Consider the following 23,966-nt stretch of genomic DNA (forward strand, 5'->3'; position numbering starts at 1 on the left):
GCACCAAGCCCAGGTAAGCCTTTTCCCAGGTTTGGGCATAGCTATCAGGCACTTGCACTTCCCACCCCTCCACTCAGTCATCCATTTTAAAGAATCAGATCCTGAGCTGCAATGAAGCCAGTAGGAGAAGAGCAAGCCCCTCCTAGATTCAGAGTTCCTCCAACTTCACACTCTGTGAAGAATGGTGAATTCCTTAAAGGTCAAATACTCTCGACTAAAATAGATAGGAATTTAATACTCAGCTCACACAAAGAAATGATGACCTTCCCGTAGATTCAGAAAATGCTGTGGTTAAGTCTTTTTCGGGTGAAGGGAGTGTGGTAGGTGAGGGGAATCTTTGACTGAACTAAAATATGTATTAGGCCTCAGTATTTCAAGACAGTATAGTCAAATATTATAAGTCAGATAGTGAACTGAACTGTAAAAGTCGTGAAAGACATTAAAGACACAGGTTATGTGGGGCGTCTTTCCCTTCAGACAAGCCCCGGGTGCACGATATCATGGGGGTGCACACTTGGTTGTGTGAAATTTATTTACCCAATATGATCGGATGATTAAGCGTTCTCATCAATGATAGAAGAACAATTGGTTCTCAATTGCCTAGCAGAGCTGCAGCAGGGTTCTCATAGCTAAAATGCTTCTAGGTGCTTTGGAATCAAGCCTAAATGTATAATTTTGTTTGGTTTTTCTTGTATTTTCCTAAAGAGGAATGTTACCCCTTGAAATGCCAACATTGGCCAGTATGTGTCATTGTGAGTAAAGGGAACCTCATGCACAAGGGAAACCCAGGTTCTCGGTTATTTCGTGGTTCCAATAGGTACTTCATGGTTCCGGTTGGTGTTGGAGGCTTCAACACTAAAGAGTTGACATATCCCCTTCAAATTATTGGACAGTGATTTTACTTTATAACTGTCTATATTTTTCTTATAGTTGACATAATGTTACAAAATTGACAGGTCTGGCATCTAGGTGGATTTAGTATGTTTCAAAATCTACCTTCATTTTCTTATAAATCCCAAAACATGTAAATCAATTCTATTAACATTCTTAAAAACTGCAACTGAGTTATCAACACAATGTGAAAATTGGAGGCTACGGACAAACCCTCCCACCATGGCTGCATATTAAACAGAGCTAAACAACCATCACAATTCTGTGAATTATATCTGTAAAGTGTTGATTTATCGATGCCCAGGTGGCAGAGAACCAGTGCAACCTGCGCTCACTCCCACCCATGTACACAGCAATGTAAACATCCACTCACCCAGCCCTTGGCACAGGACACTTTCCGAAGTGTGGTCTGTTACTTCCAAAGACAGGATGAGGCCTCAGAAAACCTGGAAGCAGGAGAAGGCAAAGTAGAGAATGGAAATCTGTGCAGGATCTGACCTCTGCTGATGGAGCAGCAAAGGTGAAACTCTGTTTTACTTGGACGCACACTCTCAAGCGGACAGCACACATGGGACTGTAGGTAATGCGCTGAGTGTTAGAAGAGTGCACAGCAGATGCTTGGCTGACATAACTCATAGAAATCAGCACAAAATATCCCCACAATTGATTCTGAGACAAAGATCCGATCTGCCAAATTTGAGCCAGCAGAGGCAGTGGAAAATGAGGTATAGAGCTACAGATAATGGCACACGCTGAGTCTCAGGGATCTGGAGTGCATTGTGGGTTGTGGTGGGTTCTATCAAGAGAGCAAACCGACCTGTTACCCCATTAAGAAAGCAACCACATTGGCGTGTGAGGTTGAGTTTTTCGATATGTGCCATGGCCACATCCACTGCATTTTGCAGGCCCAGGATCAATTTGGCATTTTGCCAATAGAGCACGTGTGGGGCTCAATCAGAGATGTCGTGCATCTGGTCTGAGGGATTCAGTGGCCCTTGGGCTTGAAATCAGTATGAAAACCTTTAGGATCTGCTACAGTCATAACCTGGACAGGGATTATGGATTGGTTTGAGGAAGAGAATTCGGTACAGCTCTGTGGTTGCATTCGTGCACACATGACCCAAGGATGAGGGATCAAGGAAGAGTGGTCAAAGTCCACAACGTGAGAAGTTGAAGCATTTCCTTCAGCATTATCTCCCAAATGCAGATGCTACATTTTGGATGGCACTGACATGGTACTGCACAGAGGACACAAAGATCGGTCTGCGGGATCATTCAAGCAGGCCCTGATTTATGGCATCCATACATATGTTTCCACTGGTGTTTCTGTAGACAGAGGAGCTCTGGGAAGAACTGGTAACGTTGGGACATTCCCATGGCAATAGAAAGCACAAGCACACTCTCAGTTTGCTGTTTTGGAAAGACTCCAATATGACATACAGCAGAATGCCGTGCTGAAAACCTTTAAGCTTCATTTCCAGAACAGGAAGTGTACTCTGCACTTTCAGAATTGTGAGGTAAGTGCAATAAAACGAAGTTTTACTAATTGAAATAATATGGTGTGTTCATCACAACAAAGGCAACACCAGCAATTAGAGATATACCAGACAACACACACAGGAACAGGACATGGCATCAATGCCTAGGGAAAATTGCCCTCACAGAAATATCATGGAACTTTGTACACCCAATGGTCTAAAATTTTCACTTAACAAAGCCCTATAATTCTATATTAGATATCTGATATTACTTGACCAGTAGAGATAAAGAAGTATAGTAAAAGAAACAGGAAGTACCATTTTCAGTTTCAAAGAGTTTGAAGGCCCAAAAAATAAGCTTTCAAACATCTAGACTGCAAAACGCTACCAGAGCATGTATTGAAAACTGAGGTGAGGAAAACATGAAGTACAACAGTGTCTCAGAATCACAAAAGGCAGTTATCCAGGAAAGGGGAAGAGAAACTCTAAAAACGAGCCAAATAATATCAGAAAACTCAAGGATGAGATAATATCAGGGCTAAAGTCAGTCCAAAGCAGACTTGATAATGCAGACGGACTCGTGAAAGACTGTGAAGACAGGGGAACAGAAATCCCTCGATCAGAAGAAGACATAGAAAAAGAAGTGCAACCCAATGCAAACATTGCTGTTGAAGCCTGGGGTAAGACAAAGCATGAAAGAGTAAGATTCGTAAGAGTCCCAGATGGAAAAGCAAGATTAACAAAAAAAGTCTGAAAAGATATTTGTAGAAAAATCAGACTGTAACTTGCTGAAAGACAAGAAAGAATGAGGTATACGAAATCAGAAAGTACACATACCAAAGGAGTTGGAAACCCAATACACCTACATTCAGCAGTATTATTCAAATCAACAAAGTTCATGATCAACCGAGTGATTTTAAATGCATATAGAGGAAAACAACTTAGTCACAACACTACCTCCAGAGGGGTTTCAGCTTATATTTCGAGAGGAATACTGCAGGATAGAAGGAGTGACAGGACATAGACCAAATCCTGAATAAGAAAAAGCTGCAATCTATGGTAGCCTATGCTACAAGACTGCCATTCCTATTAAAGGCAGAGCTAGATAATTTCACAGACCGGCAAAACTTAGAAGAATTCAGCAGTTAGGAACTTATCCTTAAAGGAAGATTCAGAATTCCACCCTGAATCGAAAAGTAGCAAGTAGAAATGTAAATAAGAAAACCATTATTGGAAATGCAAGAAGAGCAATGAGTTTCAAAGAATAAACAAAAAGGCAATGAGGAAATCAAAATCCTGAAGATGGAAGTGGGGAGCAGGAAATCATAGGTGATTTTCAGCACTATACTAAGTAAATCAGCTTACATAACTCTCTGAAGCAAACGGAGAGATTCATGGCGTAATGTGTTTGCAAAACAAACAACAAGCAAACAAACAATCAAACAAATAAACACAAAAAGTGTACGGTTGGCTGACATCTATCCAAAGGATACATGATAATTCAAAATAAATTACTCAAACTGATGTCAAGGATGATTCAGCCTGCATTGACCCAGTATCGAGGCTTGCATGTAATCAACACACATGTATTCCGAACACAGACGTGTGCATTAATATTCATAAATATTGATTCAAAAGAGCATATCGTGACCTAACCCAAATGCCGATTTTGAATAAGATGGAGTCATAGTCCGTGATATAGGTTTACAAGTCTTCCAACAGGATCAATGAATGGCATATTCAACCCTACGTAGAGAATAAATGGCATACACCTATAACAAAGACAAGTAGCTCTGCAAAACTGTACTAAGAGCAAAAGAGACAGACAGGAAAGTGCACATTGGGATTGGTTTCACTTCTAGGAATTTCAGCCCCCATGAAACAAATGGATCCATGTTCTGAGAGAGTGTGTATTTCAGCAGAAAAGCAACAGACGGATATGCATTGTGGGTGAATGGATATTACACAAACAAAAGATTCTTATAGTGGGTCTTTGTGTAATGTTAACAGTTAGAAAGTTTAAAGACGTGTGAAACCATAAACAACATGGACAGAATTCCCTCCGTTTGTACTGTGTATACAGATCTGTACAAAAGGATAGAGGGAAGAAAAAACTGATCATGGGACGCTAATGGAGAGAATCACATTTACCTTTGGAACCTCTCGTCTGATGCAGCCCCTCCCCCAACACTGACAAGATGCAGCAACCATTGGGGATGGCAGTTACCGGTTGGATTCCAGGTGGAATCTTGGTGTGTTCTGCCAGGATTGTTGTGGCTGGTGGATCCAAGGTAACTGGGCAGAATTCTGTGGGTGGATCAGTGTCATGGAGGTGGTACCGCCCTCTATGGAGCTTGGCTTAAGTCTCTTTTTCTGGAATCTGTGTAAGTTCGAGATACTCGTGCTGCGCAATGGCCTGAGTTCACGGGTCAGTTTCCAGAATCTGAAAGGGCAGATACTGGAAGATCTGCCTGTCATCAGCTTACAGGTGAGGCTCCGAGGTACTTTCAGACTTGCCCTGTCCTTTAGAATTTGACTTTATAGGAGACATGAAGGAAGTTGGCAGAAAAGCTGGCTGCACAAATTGAGGTGAGATGCGAACACATTGATGAGAGTTGTTCTGCTACAATGGAGAATACTGGCATGGAGACTTCTGTTGAGAATACCAGGCTCAAAAGACATTCATGAGACATATTGAACCTCGCCGATACTGGCAGAAACATATGGAGTGTCAACGTGCACTTTAGGAAGGTACTCAATTCTCTGCTCCAAGAACGGGTCCAAGATTACTGACGTCTAAAAGAGAAGAGATGGCAGAGATGATAAAAGCGCTCATGTTCTTGGAAGAGGTCGTGAGAATCCACACGTCCCAAGGGGCATTTATAAACCACTCAGACGACCAAGCACGAAGCACAGGTAAGCCTTTTCCCAGGGTTGGCCCTTGGTACCAAGCACTTGCTCTTCCCTCCCCTCCCCTCATGTATCCACTTCAAAGAATCAGCACTTGAGTTGCAATGAAGCCAGTAGGAGCTGAGCAAGCCCCTCCTTGTATCAGAGTTCCTCCTCCTTCACATTCTGTGCACAACAGTGAACTCCTCCATTGTCAACTACTCTCGACTAAAATAGATTGGTATTGAATTCTTCGCTCACACCTTGAAATGATGATCTTCCCCTAGATTCAGCAAATGCTGGGCTTATGTCTACTTTGGTGTGAAGGGAGTTTTGTAAGTGAGTGAATTTTTTGCCTGAATTTGGATATTTATTTATCCTCATTTTTTCAAAACAGTATTTGTAACTATTATAATTCAGTTATTGAAATGAAGTGTAATTGTTGGGATAGGTATGTAGTGACACTTCTTTGTGGACCGTCTTTTCCCTTTTGTCAAGTCCCAGGAGCAGGATATAATGTGATTGCTGTATTTTTTGGGTTAAATTGCTTTTCTCAACATAATTAGTCGATTAAACATTCTCATCTTTGATAGACGAGCACATGATTCTCAATAGCCTAGCAAAGCTGCGGCAGTGTTCTCATATCTATAATATCTCTAAGTGCTATTGAAACCAAGCCTATGTAAAAATACATTGTTTGGGTTTCTTTGTGGTTTCCTAAATAATAATTTTTCCCCTTGAATCGCCAACATTGACCAGTATGTGTCATTATTAGGAAAGGGCACCACATGCACAATGGAAAACTAGGGTTGTGGTTGTTAATGGTTCTAAGAATTATTTCATTGTTTCTGTTAGTGCTGGAGGCACCAAGAGAAAACTGTTGACCTGCCTCCTTCATGACTTTTGGCTGCTAATTTATATTTTCTGTGCATTTTTCTTATTTGGATATTTCAAGCTGGTACCTAAATTTGGCAACTCTGTCTTATAGTTAGATATAGTATGTTTCTAAAACTGTATTTATTTTGATACATTTCCCATGTATGTAATTTAATTCTGTTTATTATTTGAAAGTCTGCAATGAGGTATGAACACATTGTCAGACCTGGAGTTTTCGGACACATCCTCCCACAACTGATATACAGAAAAATAGCTAAACAAGAATCAAGTGTCTGTGAGTTATGACTAAATTGTGTTAATTTATCCATGCCAAACTGGCAGAGTACCAGTGCAAACTTCGCTCACTCTCTCCCATGTATACAGCAAGATAAACATACACTCTCCCAGCCCTTGACTCAGGAACCCTGCTGAAAAATGCCCAAACATCTCTTACTTCAAAAGTCAGAAAATTCTCACATAACCTGGAAAGAGTAGAAGGCAAATTAGAGAATGGAAATCAGTGCAGGACCTGACCTTTGGTGAGGGAGCAGTAAAGGGGAAACTGTGTTTTACTGGAATGCACACTCTAAAGTGGACAGGTCATTTGAGATGGAAGACAATGTGCTGAGGGTTAAAAGAGTGCATAGTGGACGTTTGGTTGACATATCTGAAAGCAATAATCACAAAATTTCTCTGCAATTCATTCCCAGACCAATACTCCACCTGTTAATTTTGAGCTAGGAGTGCCTGTGGAATCTGTGTGTTAGGGCTGTGGCTGATGTCACAAATTTATTCCCAGGGGTTTGCAGATTGTTTTGGGCTGTGGTTGGTACTATCTAGAGAACAGATCTGCCTGGGTCCTCTCTTAATATTAAATCTGCTGGCATATGTGTTGTGGATTAGCTTAGTAACCCAGGGCCTTAGTCACAGTCTTTCCACATCCACGGTATAATTGCTCATTTTCTCCATAAAGGAGAAATGGGTCTCATTCAGAGCCATCTTCATCTAGTTTCTAGAATCCAGGGCAATTTATTGTTGAAATCAGATTCTATAGCCCAAGGATCTGCAACTTTCATAGGCAGGATTGAAATTTCTTATTGTCCAAAGCAGAGGTTTTTGAAATGCCCCATGCTTGCCTTTGAGTTCCAATGCCTTATTGCAAGAGTTCTTGGAGCAGAGATCTGCTGAACAATATGTGAATTTGAAGCCTTTCCGTCAGACTTGACTACCACATGCTAATGCAACAATAGTTGTGGTGCTGACCCAGTACTACACTAAGGACCCAACTGTGGCACTGCACGCTTCAACAGGTTCTAATGTGTGACATCATTAGATTTGTTTCCACTTTTGTTTTTGTTTGCAGAGAACCTGAGGGAACCCATTATAAAATTTTGAATATTCCGTGGCAATAGTAAGGACGAATGCACTTTCATAAGAGTGTATTGGAACCATTCCCTATCCACATATCCAGCCGGCAGCCCAGAAACCATTTGGAAGCCTGTATTCCAGCAAAAATTACTAATCCCAGCACTGTCAGAGCTATGATAAGCATTTAACCAAAATGACACTCTGCTAACTTTACTAGAATAGGTTGTATTCACCACAACAAAAACCACACTAGCAATCATAGATATAACAGGCAACAGACACAGAAGGAATGCATGGCATCATTACATACCAAAAACAATCCTCAAAGCATTAATACTAAATGTGCACAGAAATGATTTCACTTACAAAAGCTGTTCAAGTCTATAATAGATAACTGATAATCCTTAACCCATAGCGATAGAGAGATATAATAAAATTAAAAGAACCATTCCAAATTTTCAAAAGACAGGAGTCTCCTGAAAGAACATGCAATGTATTAGACCACCAAAATTTACTAGAACATGACTTGAAAAGGGAGGACATAAAAACACTGAAGGAAATCTTGAGTCTATGAATACAAATGCAGGCTAGTATAAATGGAAAGAGAAACACTTTAGATGAGCCAAATAGAATCAGAAAACTCAATGGTGAGAATAGCTAAGCTAAAGACAGTCCAAATCGGACTAGATAATGCAGAGGAACAAATAAGTGAATTCGAAAGCAGGATAACCGCAATCACTCAGTCAGAACACGACATAGAAAAGCAAGTGAAAACCAATGCAAGCAATGCAACTGAAACCTGGGATAAGAGAAAACATACCAGTCTATGACTCCTAGGGATCCCACATGGAAAAGAAGAAAGGCAAATGGTTTGAAAAGATATTTGAAGAAATCAGACTGAAATTTTCTTAAACCAAAGATAGAACCAGCTATCTCAACACAGGAAGCACAGAGGGTCCAAGCATAATGAACCCTAGTAGGCCTACAAAAATATATATTCTAATTTAAATGGCCAAAGTTGATAATAAAGAAATGATTCTAAATGCACCAAAATAGAAACAAGTGCATTGCAAGAGAACTTTCTAATGTCTTCAGCTGATTTCTTAATAGATAGATTAGTAATTTTTTCTTCCCTCTTTCATTTTGTGTTGATCTCTATTCCAAGAACTGATGAAAGGCAGATTCCTTCAGTCTAAACAACATGAGTTGGCAGAGATTCTATAAGTGTTCAAGTTCTTGGAAGAGGTCATCATAATCAACACATCTCAAGGGGCTATTTCAGACAATACAAGAGACCATGCACCAAGCCCTGTTTATACATTTACCAGGAGTGGGCCAATGTATTAAGACTTGCTGTTCCTTCACACTAAACCAGCCATGCAGGTATACCTTCAGTCTGCTACTGCAGTTGAATTGGAGCCAGGTCCAATTTTACCAACACTGTAGGGAGAACCTGAGCCTGCTACTGCAGGAGACACAGCACTGTGTCCCATTTCACCAATCTTTCAAGGAGGCCCTGAGCCTACTCCTGCAGGAGACTCAGAGCCAAATCACATTCCACCAGCTGTGTAGGAAGAACCCCAAGCCTTCACTTGCAATGGATCCAGGAATGTGTCCAATTCCACTAGCCTTGTAGGGAGACCTTGAGCCTATTCCTGCAGGAGAACCAGATCTCTGTCATATTCCACCATCCCTCCAGGAAGATGCAGGGCCTCCTCCTGCAGGAGACTCAGGAATGGGTCCAATTTCACCAGTCCTGCAGGGAGACTCTGAGCCAATTCCTGCAGGTGACCCAGGACTGGGTCCCATTCCATCAACTCTGCACTAAGACCTTGAAGTGGGTCCAATTCCACTAGCCTTGCTGGGTGACCCACAAGCCTGATCCTGCAGGAAAATTAGAGATATGTCATATTCCAGAAGCCCTGCAGGAAGACTGAAAACCTGCTCCTGCAGGAGACCCAGGAATAGGTCCAAATCCACCAGCCTTGCTGGGAGAGTACAAACCTGATCCTGCAGGTGATACAGAGCGAGGTACAATTCCAACAGCCCTGCAGGGATATCCTGAGGCCACTTCAGCAGGAAACACATGACTGGGTTACATTCCAATATCCCAGAAGGGAGACTGTAAGCCTGCTACTCCAGGAAACCCAGGACTTCGTCCCATTCCACCAAACCTGCAGTCAAACACGGAGACTGCATCTGCAGAAAACAGAGTGGGTCACATAACACCAGCCCTGTAGTGAGACTACAAACCTGCTCCTGGGGGAGACCAAGCCCTTCACAGAGAACATGAGCCAGCTCCTGCAGAAGAACAAGAGTTGTGTGACATTCTACCAGCTCTGCAGGTAATCCCTAGGCTTGCTCCTGCAGGAGACAGACACCCAGTCCAATTCCATCAGCCTTTCCAGGGAGAATCCCAGCTTCCTCTTGTAGGAGAGCCAGAACTAGATCTCATTCCACCAACCCTGCACGGAAACACTGAGCTTGCTCCTGCAGGATACCCACAGCCAAGTCATATTCCACAAACCCTGCAGGGAGACACTGAGCCTGCAATTGCAAGAGACTGAGGACTGGGATGAATTCCACCAGCTCTGCAGGGAATCCCTCACCTGCTCCCATAGGAGACTAAGAGCCATCAGTTCTGGTGAGGTCCCTAAGCCTGCATCTGCAAAAAATACTACAGAGTGGAGTCACATTCCACCAGCCCTGCAAAGAGAACAGAACCTGCTGCTGCAGGAGACACAGGACTAGGTCCCATTCCACCAACCTTGCAGGGATACCCTGAGCCTTGGACCAAGGAATGGGACAAATTCTGCTAACCTTCTAGGGAGACCATGAGCCTCTCCTGCAAGAGAACCAGAGATGGGTCATATTACAGTATTCTTCCAGGAAGACCCAAGGCCTGTTCCTGCAGGAAATGCAAGAACAGGCCCAATTCCTCCAGCCTGAAGGTAGTGTCCAAATCTGTTCTGGCAGTTGACCCAGAGATGGGTCACATTCCACCAGCCCTGCAGGGAGACTCTGAGCCTACTTCTACAGGAGACCCAGGAATGGGTCCCATTAAACCAACCCTGAAGGGAGACACAGAACCTACACTTGCAGGAGCCACAGAGCCAGGTCACATTCCATCAGCCCTGTAGTGACCCCTGAGCTGGGTCCAATTACACTATCCTTGCAAGGAGACCCTGTGCCTACTCCTGAAGCAGAACCAGTGATGGGGTCATGTTCCAACAGCCCTGCAGGAAGACCTGGAGCCTGCTTCTGCAGAAGACCCAGGACAGGGTCTGATTCCACCATCCCAGCAGGGAGAAAACTAGCCTGCTCCTGCAAGTGACCAAGGTCTGAGTCATATTCCACTAGCCCTGTAGGAAGAACATAAGACTGCTGTTACAGGAAACTCAGAGCCATGTGCCATTCCAGCAACACTGCAAGGAGACTCTGAACCTGCCCCTGCAGGAAACAGAAACCCAGTCACATTCCACAAGCCCTGCAGGGATACCTGAGCCTTCACATGCAGGAGACCCAGGCCTGGGACCAATTCTACCAGCCCTGTGGAAAGACCCTGAATCAGCTCTGGCAGGAGACTAAGAGCCATGTCACATTCCACCAGCCCTACAGGTAATTTATCAGCCTGCTCCTGCAGAAGAACCAGAGCCAGGTCACATTCCATGAGCAATGCAGGGAAATTTAGAACCTACACCTTCAAAAGATCCAAGATTTGGACCAATTCCAATGGCACTGCACGGAGACCATGAGCCGTGTCCAATTCCACTAGCCGTGCAGGAAGGCCCCGAGCCTACTCCTACAGGAGAACCTGAGATTGGTCATATTGCAACAGCTCTAGAATAACCCAGAGCCTGCTCCTCCAGGAGACCCAGGACTATGTCCCATCCACCAGCCCTGCAGGGAAACCCTGAGACTCTTCCTTCGGGAGAACCACAACTGGGTCACATTTCACCAGCAATGCAGGGAGACTTAGAGCCTGCACCTTCAAGACACTCAAGAATTGGACCAATTCCAACAGCACTGCAGGGAGACCATTAGACAGGTCCAATTCCACTAGCCCTGCATAGAGACCCCGAGCATGCTCCTGTAGGAGACCCAGCACTGGGTCTCATTCCACAAGGCTTGCAGGGAGAAACTCTGCCTGTTTCTGCAGGAGACAAACAGCTGAGTCACATTTCACCAGCCCTGAAAGAAGACCCCAATCCTGCACCTGCAAGGGACCTAGGACTGGAACAAAATTGACTAGCCCTGTAGAGGGACCCTGAGCCTGCTTCTGCAAGAGAATCAGAGATGTGTCATATTCCAACAACCCAGCAGGGACAGTCTGAGCCTGCTCCTGCAGGTGATACAGAGTAGGGTGAAATTGCAAAACCTCACAGGGACACCATGAATCTGCTGCTGCAGGAGAAAAAGAATGGGGTCTCATTCCACAAGCCTTACAAGGAGACCCTGAGCCTGGTCTTGCATGAGATCCTGAGCTGGATACTGCAGGAGACACAGGACTGGGTCCCATTCTACCAACCCTGCAGGGGAACCCGAACCTGCACCTGCAAAAAACACAGAACCGTGTCACATCCCACCAGCTCTGCAGGGAGACTGTAAGACTAGCCCTACAGGAGACCTAGAGCCAGGTTACATTACCAGTCCTGCAGGGAGACCCTGAGCCTGATCTTGTAGCTCCTCCTGCACCTACACACACACTTCTATGAGACCCAGAGCCAATTCAGGCATCACCACCACTACGGGCTGAGATGCCTCTGCAAACACCAACACTGTCATCTAATTCTCAGAATCAACCCACTCCCAGACCCGAACTTTACTTCCCTTCTCCTGGAATCATTTTTGTTTGTTTTTTTCTGTAATTTCCTTGTTTTCTTTCATGTCATTTAGAGTATCATCTATTTTTATGTTTTAAGTTTACAATAATAAAATTTAGATGTTTTTCCATTTTAAATTGTGCAATTCAGGAGTATTAAGTGCATTCACAATGCTGTGTAACCATAATCACTGTCTAGTTTCAGACTGTTTCTTTCCTCATAATAAAACCCTGTATCCAAAGCACACATTCTCTTTTCTCCCTCCCCTAGCCCCTGACAAGCCCTAATCCTCTTTCTCTCTGTGTGTCTTTCCCTACCCTGGATGTTCCCTATCAATGAAATCATACAAAAGGTGGCTGTTTGTGTCTGCTCTCATATTTTAACAAGGGACTGGTGTTTTTTTTTTTTAACTTGAAGTAGTATTTTGGTTATTTGAAAGGGAAACCCAGGTGGATTAAACATGAGATGTACAAAATGAAAATTTTTAGTAACTATGTGCATAATCTCGAGATAGGCACTGCTATTCTATGTGTGATACCAGAGCCAGAAGGGAGATGCTTAGCTCTTCCTGTGGCAAAACATAACCTACAAAATAAAAAATAATAATATTCAAAAGCCATGAAAGTCAAACCACAACCTGGAAAAATCATTTTTCATAACCTAAAGTCAGAGAAAGGTTTCACATCCCTGTGGTCCAAAAACTTCTTGAAACACTGTGTTCTAAACAGAAACAGAACAAACACATGCAATTCCAACAAGAGGAAATGCAGGTGGCCAGTGTATATTAGAGGTGCTTGACCTCTCAAGTGAGGATGCACAGAGATGTACACACTTTGGAGACAGCATTGGTCACCATCACACTGGCAGGACTTTAGCCTGGTTACAACCAGCTCTAGTGACAACATGAGGAGGCAGAGGCCACAGTAGATCCCCTGGAGGGAAGAGTGAACAGACACTCCTCTCTGGGAGAACAGTATGCAGGATAAATTACAGTTCCACAAGTTCACCCCTTTCCGAGTAGTGCTGATGCTTATTGTTGATCATACTAAAATTCTTGCACAATTTTTCAAAGATGTCTTTTCAAGGATGTTCATCACAGTTCTGGTTTAACTAGTAGGAGATTGGAAGCAACACTAATGTACATGGAGAGGGGGTGGGATTCATCAGTTCTGGTTCACATGGAGGAATGATTGTTGTGCAGCTGGAAAAATGACTGCTAGGTCTTTACCTGATGTCAAGGAAGCCCTCAGTTTGGATGCTTGTTAATCCATCATCTACATCCCAGATGCCATCTATGACCACATATGTGTCAAATCATCATAGATGTAAATGAATCTTGTGGTGTGTGAGAGACAGAGGCAGAGAGAATAAGAGAGATAGAGACTGAGAGATGTTCAACAAGCCATTCATGACGGTCACTTCTGGGGGTGGGATTTGCAAATCTCTGCACTTTTCCTTTAGGCAACATTTCAAGTGTTCATAATGTATCTATATTGCTTTACTAATTCTAAGGTATTTAAAGCATATGTTACTTGAGATTCATTCATATTGAATCCACAGCATAAAGTTTATTATTTTTATTTTAAAGTATTTGTTACAAGTACAATCAGAATTTATGAGAGTAAAATGATAAATTCTAAAGAATTAAGAATCAGATAAAGAACAAAACCTTTTGGTGACTCAGACACAGGCCAGCTAGTTGGCAGCAAATGGCAGGGTGGGACAGGTTTCTCTAGAAGGTTGTGTATGTTCTGAATCAGCATCCAATAGAGACAAGGAAAAATTACAAAACATGTACGCTGGAAACTACAACAGCTTGTTGAGAGTAATTAAGAAAGACCTAGCCCTATTTTAAAATTTGAATGAGTCAAAGTGACAGAGTAGAAAGACTCACAGCTTGACCTCTCCCACAAATACACAAAGAATTACATCTACAAAAACATTGAATTGCACAGAAACCTCCTGAACTCTGGCACAGTGTCTCTCATTTTGAAATACAGGAAGATTCTCACAAAATATGGTAAGGAATAAAAAGAAAAAAGACAAATTCAGTGCAGGACTGATCCTGCAGGGAAAAAGTAGCATAGGAAGAAAGGCACCCTCACACTGGGACACAACCTCTCTAGCTGGGAGATCAGCTAGGAAAGAAGCAGAGCTTCCAAGGTTTGGAGGACACAGTGGCAACTGCATGGCAGGCAGAACTGGGGAATACTGACACAGAAGGTCCCTGTGATGACCAGCCCTAGACATGAACTAGCAGGGATGAGCCAGGACTGGCTACTGGATTCAGTGAAGAGCCCAGGCAGAGGGCTCGGTCACACTGCAGAGAGGCAGCATCAGGAAACTAGAGGGCAGTGTGAGCTCTGGCTGTGTGTGTGTGTGTGTGTGTGTGGAACAGAACAGACTGAAACTCTCATAAAAAAGCACCAATGTTTGTATAATGGGGGAGGAATGATGCATGGCTGTGCCAAAGTCACTTTCTCCACTTGGCTCCATTGTTGGTGTGTTCTCATGAGAAGAGAAATGGGGCTTGGTCATAGTCAACACTGCTGCACAAAGGCAGAGCTGAATGTTGAATCTATATCCTGTGCCATTGCAACTTCACAGGCGGGACTGAGATTTGTTTACAGCCCCAGGCAGAGAGGGTGGATTTGCTCTCTCTGGTCACTTTGTGGATCCACACCTCTGGGACTTACAGGCAGTGAGTGGAGTTCTGACTCAAGAAGGGTGGCCAGTGAGGGTATTTACAACAGGGTGGTGTATGGTTCCATATGTGGATGCAGGATTGGGGTTTGAGCTGAACCTGTAGTGGACCACAAATTCATGTGTGTGACTACACACTTGCTAAGGCAGGTCCAAGGGACTGACACTGCTGGATCTGCACTGATGTTTCCTGGGGCTCAGAACCTGAGGGGCACCAGAGTAGGTGGCTGACATTCCCATAGCTATAGCAGGGATAAAGCCAACATCAACAAATAGTACTTTGTAAGTCTGCATAACAAGTGACAGACAACACCACAGAGGGAACTCCCCAGTGGAAATCTCCTGCCTATTTTTCTTCACAACTGAAATGCTCCCACCCTGCCTACTACACACCATAGCTCAGAAACGGGTCTAGAAGAAATACATAGAGCCAGAGAAATATAAGTAAATAAAGAAGCCGAGGAACCACTTTCAATTAAAAGAACAAGAGAAATCCCCTGAAAGAACAAACAGTAAAATAGATTGATAGTCTACTAGACTTCAAAAAGGGAATGATCAACACACTGAAAGAACTAAAAGAGACTATCAATAGAGACAGAAAACTTTGAAAAGAAAATTTAAACTATAAAGAAGAGCTAGTTAAAAATAGAAAATTCAACTACAGGCAATCAAAAACAGACTAGATAATGCAGAGGAATGAATAAATGACTTAGGAGACAAGATAAAAGAAATAACCCAATACAGCAGACATAAAAGCCAATAAAAACCAATTAAAGCAAGTAATATAAAGTGCGCCAGCCTATGCATAATAGTGGGTCCCAGAAGGAGAAGAAAGAGAAAAGGGGATTGAAAATATAGTTAAAGAAATCATGACTGAAAACTTTCCAAACCTTAAGAAGGAAAGAATTATCCAAGTACAGGAGGCACAGAGGGTCCCAAACAAGAAGAAACCAAACAGACCTACACCAAGACATATTATATTTGAAATGGTTAAAGTTAAAGATAAAGAAAATATTCTAAAGGCAGTGAGAGAAACACAAAATGTTAGTTACAAGGGAGCCCCATAAGCATTCAGCAGATTTCTCTACATAAAAACTTCTGGCCAGAAGGGAGTGGCAAGATATATTCAAAGTCCTGAATGAGAAAAGGCTGCAAACTAGGATATTCTATCTAGAAAGACTCTCCTTTAGAACAGAAAGAGAGAGAAAGAATTTCACAGACAAGCAAAACTAAAAGAATTCAGCAGTACTAAATCTATGCTAAAAAAAAAAATTGAAAGTTCTAATCTAAATAAAACATAAACAGGAAGCTATAGAAATTAGGAAACCATAATTGGAAATGCAATAAATACAGTGAATTGCAAGGGAAAACATGAAGATATAAATAAGTCAGTAAGTCAATAAAGAAAGCAAGAAAGAAAGAGAGAATAGCAAAGTCATAAAAGGTGAAAGAGGAGAGCAAGAGAATATAGATTTTGTTCCCTGTTTTTTTTTTCTTCTTTCTTTTTGTCTTCTTTCTTTTTAGGATGTACTTGAGACTACATGACTATCAACTAAAACCAAACAGATGAAGTAAGGGGTTACCATACTTGAAAGACAAGATAACCACAAATCAGAAGTATATAAAGAGTCATAAAACCCAAAAAGAAACCAAGCTTATAGAAAAGAAATTTATCATATGACAAAAATGAAAAAAAAATTAAAAGAAAGAAACAAATAAGAAATACCAAATCAACTGGAAAACAAATTTCAAAATGGCAATAAAACCACATCTATAAAATAACTACTATAAATGTCAATGGACTAAGTGTTCCAATCAAAAGAAAAAGTGAAGGAGGAGGAAAGATGGTGGAGTAAAAAAGATGCTCAGAGCTCACCCTCTCCCACAAATTCACCAAGAGTGACATCCACAGACACACCCACCACCCAGAACACCTGCTGAACTTTGACAGAATATTGCCTTCTTCAAAAGATAAAATTTTCCACAAATCTGGTAGGAGAAAAGAAGAAAAAGGAAAATAGTTCAGGACCATTCCAATGAGGAGGGAGCTGCAAAGGAGTAATAGCATTAATACACTGGGTCTACCCAACTCCAATGGCGAGTTCAGCAAGATGGAGAGGGAACATCTGCGGCTCGGATCTGTACAGAATAGCCTTTGACTGACAGAACTAAGTTAATTGGGCACAAAGAGTCCCAATGATCCCCAGCCCTAGACGTGAACAAGCAGAGGTGGGATGGGACAGGCTGTCTGAGTCGAGCAGAGGATTCAGGCTGACTGTACAGAGGAAACCTTGGGGGACTGCAATGTTCTGTGTGCCATGGCTGGGAGAGTGTACAGATTAGAACAGCCTGGGTCCCCCATAAAATCCAAAAAAAAAAAAAAAAAAGGCAAAGCAACACTGCTGGTGTGCCCTGGGGGGAAGGGGATCCGTAGCCTTTGTGTCCACAGACCCACAGTGCCATTATTGGAGACTTCTTGGGAGAAGAGAGTCAAGGCTCAGCCATAGCCACCATATTTTCTGGTTCATGGTTCCCAGGTGAAGGAGGGGTCAAAAGCCGAATCCCTACCTAGGGGCTCCACAACCTCATAGGTGGGACTGAGATTTGTTTACAGTCCCAAGCAGAGGGGACCATTACACACCGATGCCTCTCTGAATTGGCTTTTCTAAGACAAATGGACAAGAAGCAGTGTTCTGGAACAGAGCAGGGATGAGGGCTAGTGCAGCTGTTTTCTCTGAGTCCACCTATGAAGCATGGACCTAATGCGGCAGGGGAGCTACCTGCCAACTACCTTGCACAAGTGTGGTGCTGGGACCAGGCATCTGGTGGGGGTGCAGACCACCCACAAACTGATGCTGGGACACAGACCAGGAGCACGACTGGAGGGCCTCTGGAACCAGCAAGTGGAGTTTTCACAGCAGGATATGGGCAGGAGTGTGACAACCACAGGAAAAAAAGGAGCTCCTGCTCAATAGCCAGGGCAGACTCAGGCCACCAGAACACCAGCCACACCACCAACAAAGGGGATAACAGGCAAAAGGCATGGAAGGAAGACTTGGCAACCACCCATAATTAAAAACAACCTTATGACAAAATTATTAAGAGTGCATATTCTTGGAGAAAGGCCAAGATAGTGGAGTAGAAGGATACTTGTATCTTATCCTCTCCAATAAATACACCAAGACTGACATTCACAGACACACCCATCCACTCAGAACATCTGCTGAACTTTGATAAAACATTGCCATCTTCAAAAGACGAAATGTGCCACCAATCTGGTAGGAGAAACGGAAAAAAGAAGGAAGAAATGCAAAATGGCTTGGGGTTGGTCCTTTGAAGAGGGAGCAGCAAAGGAGGGATAGTGCTGGTTGACTGGGTCTCCCCCTTTCCAACGGAGAGGTCAGCAGGATGGACAGGGAACCTCTGAGGCTCAGATGTGTACAGAACCGCCCTTGACTGACAGAATTAAGTTATATGGGCACAAAGTGTGTCAACAACCCCCAAACCTAGAAGTGAATCAGGGATGGGAAGGGACAGGCTGCTGGATACAAGCAGACTCTGGTTGACTGTACAGAGGTAACCCTGGGGGACTACAGTGTGCTGTGGACAACTGCTTGGATTGTATACAGATCAGAACAGCCTGGGACCCCCATAAAATAAGAAAAAAAAATAAAGCAAAGCAACTTTGCTGGCTTGCCTGAGGGAAGGGGAGGTTTGTCCTTTGTCTCTGCTGACCCACAGCAACATAACTGGTGATTTCTCAGAAGAAGAGAGATGAGGCTCAGCCACAGCCATCATACCCACCGAGGCAGAGGCAGGGTTGAAACCTGAATATGTACCTGGCAGTTCTGCAGCCTCATAGGTGGGACTCAGACTTGTTTACATCCCCAGACATATAGGAAGGTTCTGTCCTGGTGCGTCTATGAACTCGCACCTCTAAGACAAATGAACAAGGAGCAGAGTTCTGGCAAAGAGCAGGGACTAGGGCTGGTGTGGCCATTTGCCTCAAGCCCACCTACAGAGTGTGGAACAGATGTGGAGTGGGGAGTAGCACTGAACAGGGGAGCAACCAACCCAACTACTGTGCAGGACTGCTGCACCTGGACACGGCATTGGGAAGGGGCACACCCTGCCCACCTACCATGCAGGAGAGCAGCACCAAGATGCAGCATTGGGAGGAGATGTGACATGTCTACCTACAGGCACTGGGAGCAGCACAGACCGAGGGTGTGACCAGAGGGTCTCTGGAACCAATGAGCTGAGTTCATGAAACAAGGCAGGGGCAGGAGCTGTGACAACCACAAAACAAATAGGAGTCCCCATTCAATAGTCAGGGTAGGCTCTGGTTAACAGGTTAACGGCCACATCCGTAACCAAAGGGATAACAGACAAAAGGCACAGAAGTAAGACTTGGCAACCACACTTATTTAAGAAAGACCTCTTGATAAAATTATTAAGGGCACACAATCTCCACGGGAACATCCTCTCTTCTTTTTCTGTTCCATTTTCTTTTACTTTTTAAATGTTACTTCTTAAATAATTTTTATATTTCTATTTTTAATCCCTTTTAAAATTTTCTTTTAAAATACTAATATTATTATCTTTCAATTTGTCCAATTTCATTTTTATCTTTGTTTTGTTCTTCTGTTATGATGATACTCTGTTCTCAAATATTTTTCTTCCTTTAATGTTTTAAAAATTCATCCCAACTCAATTGTTATCTTGTTTCAATATGTTCTTCTGTTATTGATTATACTGCTTTTAAAACTAATTTCTTTGTGCTTAGTTTTATTTCTGCATCCACTTTATATAAATAAATAAACTCCTAAAGGACGACAGTAGATAACTGATACTCCATAAGCCATAGTGCCAGAGAGATATAAGCAAGATGAAGCAGAGACACCTCTCTCAATTAAAAGAACAAGATAAATCCCCTGAAAGAACAATCAATGAAATAGACATTGATAGTCTACTAGATGATTTCAAGAAAGGAGTGATCAAAGTACTGAAGAAACTAAAAGAGATTGTCTATAGAGACAGAGAATATGTCAAAAAACGAAATTGAAACTCTAAAGAGGAGCCAGTGAAAATTGGAAAACTCATTTGCTGAGATGAGAGTTGAGCTAAAGGCTGTAAAATGTAGGCTAGATAATTGAGAGGAATGAATATGTGACTTAGAAGACAGGACAACAGAACAGCTGAGAGAAAACAAATAAAAACCAATGAAAGCAATATAAGGGACCTATGGAATAATATAAAGCTTGCCAACCTACTCATAATGGGGGTCCCAGAAGGAGAAGAAAGAACAAAGGGGATTGAAAAGGTATTTGAAGAAATCATGACTGAAAACTTCCCAAACCTAAAGAAGGAATCAGATATCCAAGTACAGGAAGCACAGAGCGTCCCAAACAAGGAGGTCCCAAACAGACCCACACCAAGACATATTACAATTAGGATGACCAGGGTTGAGAATAGGAAATGATTCTAAAGGCAGCAAGAGAAAAACAAAGAATGAGATACAAGGGAACCCCAATAAGATTTTCAGCTGATTTCTCTACACAAACAGTACAGGCCAGAAGGGAGGGGCAAGGAATATTCAAAGTCCTGAATGAAAAAAATGATGCAGCCTATGATACTTTATCCAGCAAGGCTATCCTTTAGAATAGAAGGAGAGATAAAGAACTTCACAGACAAGCAAAAACTAAAAGAATTTAGCAACACTAAACCTATGCTAAAGGAAATATTGAAAGACCTACTCTAAACAGAAAAGAAGCAGGATGCTACAAAAAGGAGAAAACCATGATTGGAAAGGTGATTGCTACAATGAATTACAACAGAATAAACGTGAAATCATAAAAGGAGGACATCTAAATCATTAAGGGTGGGGGAGGGGAACAAGAAAATATACAGGTTTCTCTCTCTCTCTCTATCTCTCTCTCTCTCTTTTGTTCTTGGTAGGATGAGTTTGAGCTTATATTACTATCTGTTTAAAACAAACAGATATAGTAATGGGTTAATATATGTACAAAGTAGGGTAACCACAAGCCAAAAAGTTACAATAGAGTCACAAAACTAAGAAGACACCAAGATAATAAAAAGGAAAATTATCAAACCACAAAAAGAAAATGAAAGGAACAAAGAGGAAATACAAAATCAACTGCAAAACAAAGTTCAAAATATAATAAACACATATCTATCAATAATTATTATAAATGTCAATGGACTAAATGCTTTAATCAAAGGATATAGAGTGCAGAGTGGATAATAAAGCAAGTATCTACAATACACTGTATACAAGAGACCCACGTTAGGGAGAAGGACACACATAGATTGAAAGTGAGAGGATTGAAAAAGATATTCCACAAAAATGGAAATGACAAGAAAGCAGGCATATCAACAGTGATTTCAAATAAAATAGACTTTAAAACAAAGATTATAAAGAAAGATTAAGAAGGACATTTTATAATGATTAAAGGAGTCATAGATGAAGATATTACACTCATTAACATATATGAACCCAACATAGGAGCACCTAAATACATAACAGATAAAAAGGGAAAATTTGATCGGAATACAGTCATGGTAGAAGACTTTAACTATCCATTAACATCACTGGACAGATCTTCCATACATAAAATTAATAAGACAACATAGAAATTAAATGATAAAATAGAACAATTTGTCTTGGTTAATATTTTCAGAACATTATATTTCCCTAAAATAGAATATATATTCTTCCCAAGCGCACGTACCACATTTTCTAGGATAGATCATATACTTTGGCACAAAAGAAGCATTAACAATTTGAAGAAGATAGAAAATATTTGAAGCAACTTTTTCTGAACACAATACCATAAAACTAGAAATTAACTACAGAAAAATAAAGGAGAAATAAATGACAGCATGGAGATTAAACAACATACTACTTTAAAAAAAAAAATGGGTGGATGATGAAATCAAAGAAGAAATAAAAAAACACAGTGAGACAAATGATGATGAAAACACAACCACACAGAACCTATGGGATCCAGAAAAGGCAGTGCTTAGAGGGAAGTTTATAGCGAGAGAATCAGGTCTACCTCAAAAAAGAGGAAAAACTGCAATAAACAATCAAACTTACCACCTAAAAGAATTAGAAAAAGAAGAGCAAAAAATAACAAAAGGAAGCAGAAGGAAGGAAATAATAAAGATCAGGGAGGAAATAAATAAAATAGAGATATTAGAAACATTTGAAAAAATCAAGCCAAGAGATGGTTTCTTGAAAGAGTAAACACAATTGACAAAATTATGCTCTATGCTGGAAATTGACACAACAATGCAAACTGACTATAACTCAATAAAATAAAAATTAAAAAATAAATATATTAACAAAAGAAAAAAGAAAAGGTAGTTTCTACTCACCAGACTGGAGGAGGGGACTGCACCCCATGCGGGGTCACACCCCATGGGAAAGCCTGGGGTCAGGATCGGAGGAGCAGGGTGCTGTGGACAGGATCTGTCACAGGGTTTCTGCAGGAGGGGAGGGTGAGGCATGTGAGCAGGCTGAGGACTGGCCATTTGAGTAAGTTCATGGGCTCTGGGGTGGAGGGGCTCCCCCAAGTGTCTGGACTTGACTCTGGGTGAGTTGGGCAGGTGGATAGTGGCTCAGTGTGAGTCCAAGTCCAGTGGAGGGGGTAGTGTGTTAGATCTAGAAGGACTCCTTCTGGGGTGGGAAGGCCCATAATGGAGGCAGGAGGCCAAGCCCAGGTGACTGAGAACAGGGTGTGTCCTGCATAGGCCTGCAGGGCAGACGAAAGCATCCAGTCTACAGAAGGTGGAAACATGGTCCATACAAGGGCTCAGCTCAGATGTCACCCCCTCAGAGGAGCCTTCCTTGCCTGCACAGTCTACAGGGACAGCCTCCTCCACGCACATCTCCAAAGCAGACACCTGCTCCATCTCCTGCATAGCATTCAGGAACCGGGCCCCTGCTCCACGCCCAGCCATGGTTCCGCTGCCCTGAGGAAAAGCCCTCACAGTAGCCATCAAGCCCTGAACGACCTGGGCCCCACCTCTCTGTCTCTTCTGCCACCACTGTCTCCACCTGACCCTCTTCTCCTCCACTCCTGCACTCCCCCAGCCCTGTGTGCTCTCCAGAGCACGTGTCCCTCCTAACATGCTGTGTGTGCTCACTGTGTCTCATCCACTGCATGCCTCCCACCCAGGTCAGTATCCAGTGCACAGTAGGGCTCAGTAAGTAGAGAATGAATGACTCTTACCATCACTGCTGGGAAGACCTTTGTCTGTGGCCTACAGTGATCACACACACGTCACACATTCGCTGAGGTCCTACTGTGTGTTGGGCGGGTTCCATATACCGGGCACAGCAGGGAGTGAAGCAGGCAGGTCTCCATTCTCATGCAGCAGACAGCCTGGTGGGGGACACAGAGATAATTAAGTATAATATACACAATGTCCGGAGGTGATATGTTCCATGGAGAAAAATAAGGTCAGGGAGGACATTTGAGCAGATTCCTGGAGGTGTTCAAGAAGCAGGCGGAGAGAGATCCTGGCTGAAAGAGCAGCCAGCGCAAAGGCCCTCAGGCCACAGTGGGATGCGCGTGGAGGGTCTTAGTTATCCGTGTGAGTTCTTAGTCCTGCCTTGAGTACGTATGTTGCTTTTATTTGTAAACCTTGATTTCACCTTTAAAGCAAATTAAACTGCATCATCAATCTGCATAATTTAGCCAATTCTGTTTCAGGTGTTGTGGGCAAACTGGCGGGCTAGTTACTTGGGTTGGTAAAGAATTACCAGCGTCTCAGAAGGGTCTAGGAAAGTTTAATAGAGACACTGCTATAGACAACATCAGGCCACACAGGCAAGAGGTGCCTACACGAGCGCCAAGGTTGAGTGTGTGGGGTCTGTTATTGGGGGGGTGCTGTTCACACAAGGAGGAGG

At 42.7% G+C, this 23,966-nt stretch overlaps 2 long non-coding RNA genes across 2 annotated transcripts in view; one reads left to right on the forward strand and one right to left on the reverse strand.

Annotated features, from left to right (window-relative positions):
• The window catches only part of LOC141573815 (uncharacterized), a 588,593-nt gene that overhangs the window by 552,329 nt on the left and 12,298 nt on the right, over positions 1-23,966 (forward strand). The window lies entirely within an intron of this gene.
• LOC141573731 (uncharacterized) lies at positions 4,204-23,436 on the reverse strand. Its single transcript, XR_012499748.1, has 3 exons — positions 23,287-23,436; positions 22,430-22,537; positions 4,204-5,165 (listed from the first exon to the last, which is right to left on the reverse strand). It is a non-coding gene; the product is annotated as an uncharacterized LOC141573731 (long non-coding RNA).

The sequence above is a fragment of the Camelus bactrianus genome, chromosome 17 (assembly GCF_048773025.1).
Source record: "Camelus bactrianus isolate YW-2024 breed Bactrian camel chromosome 17, ASM4877302v1, whole genome shotgun sequence".
In the NCBI taxonomy this organism is placed as follows: Eukaryota; Metazoa; Chordata; class Mammalia; order Artiodactyla; family Camelidae; genus Camelus; species Camelus bactrianus.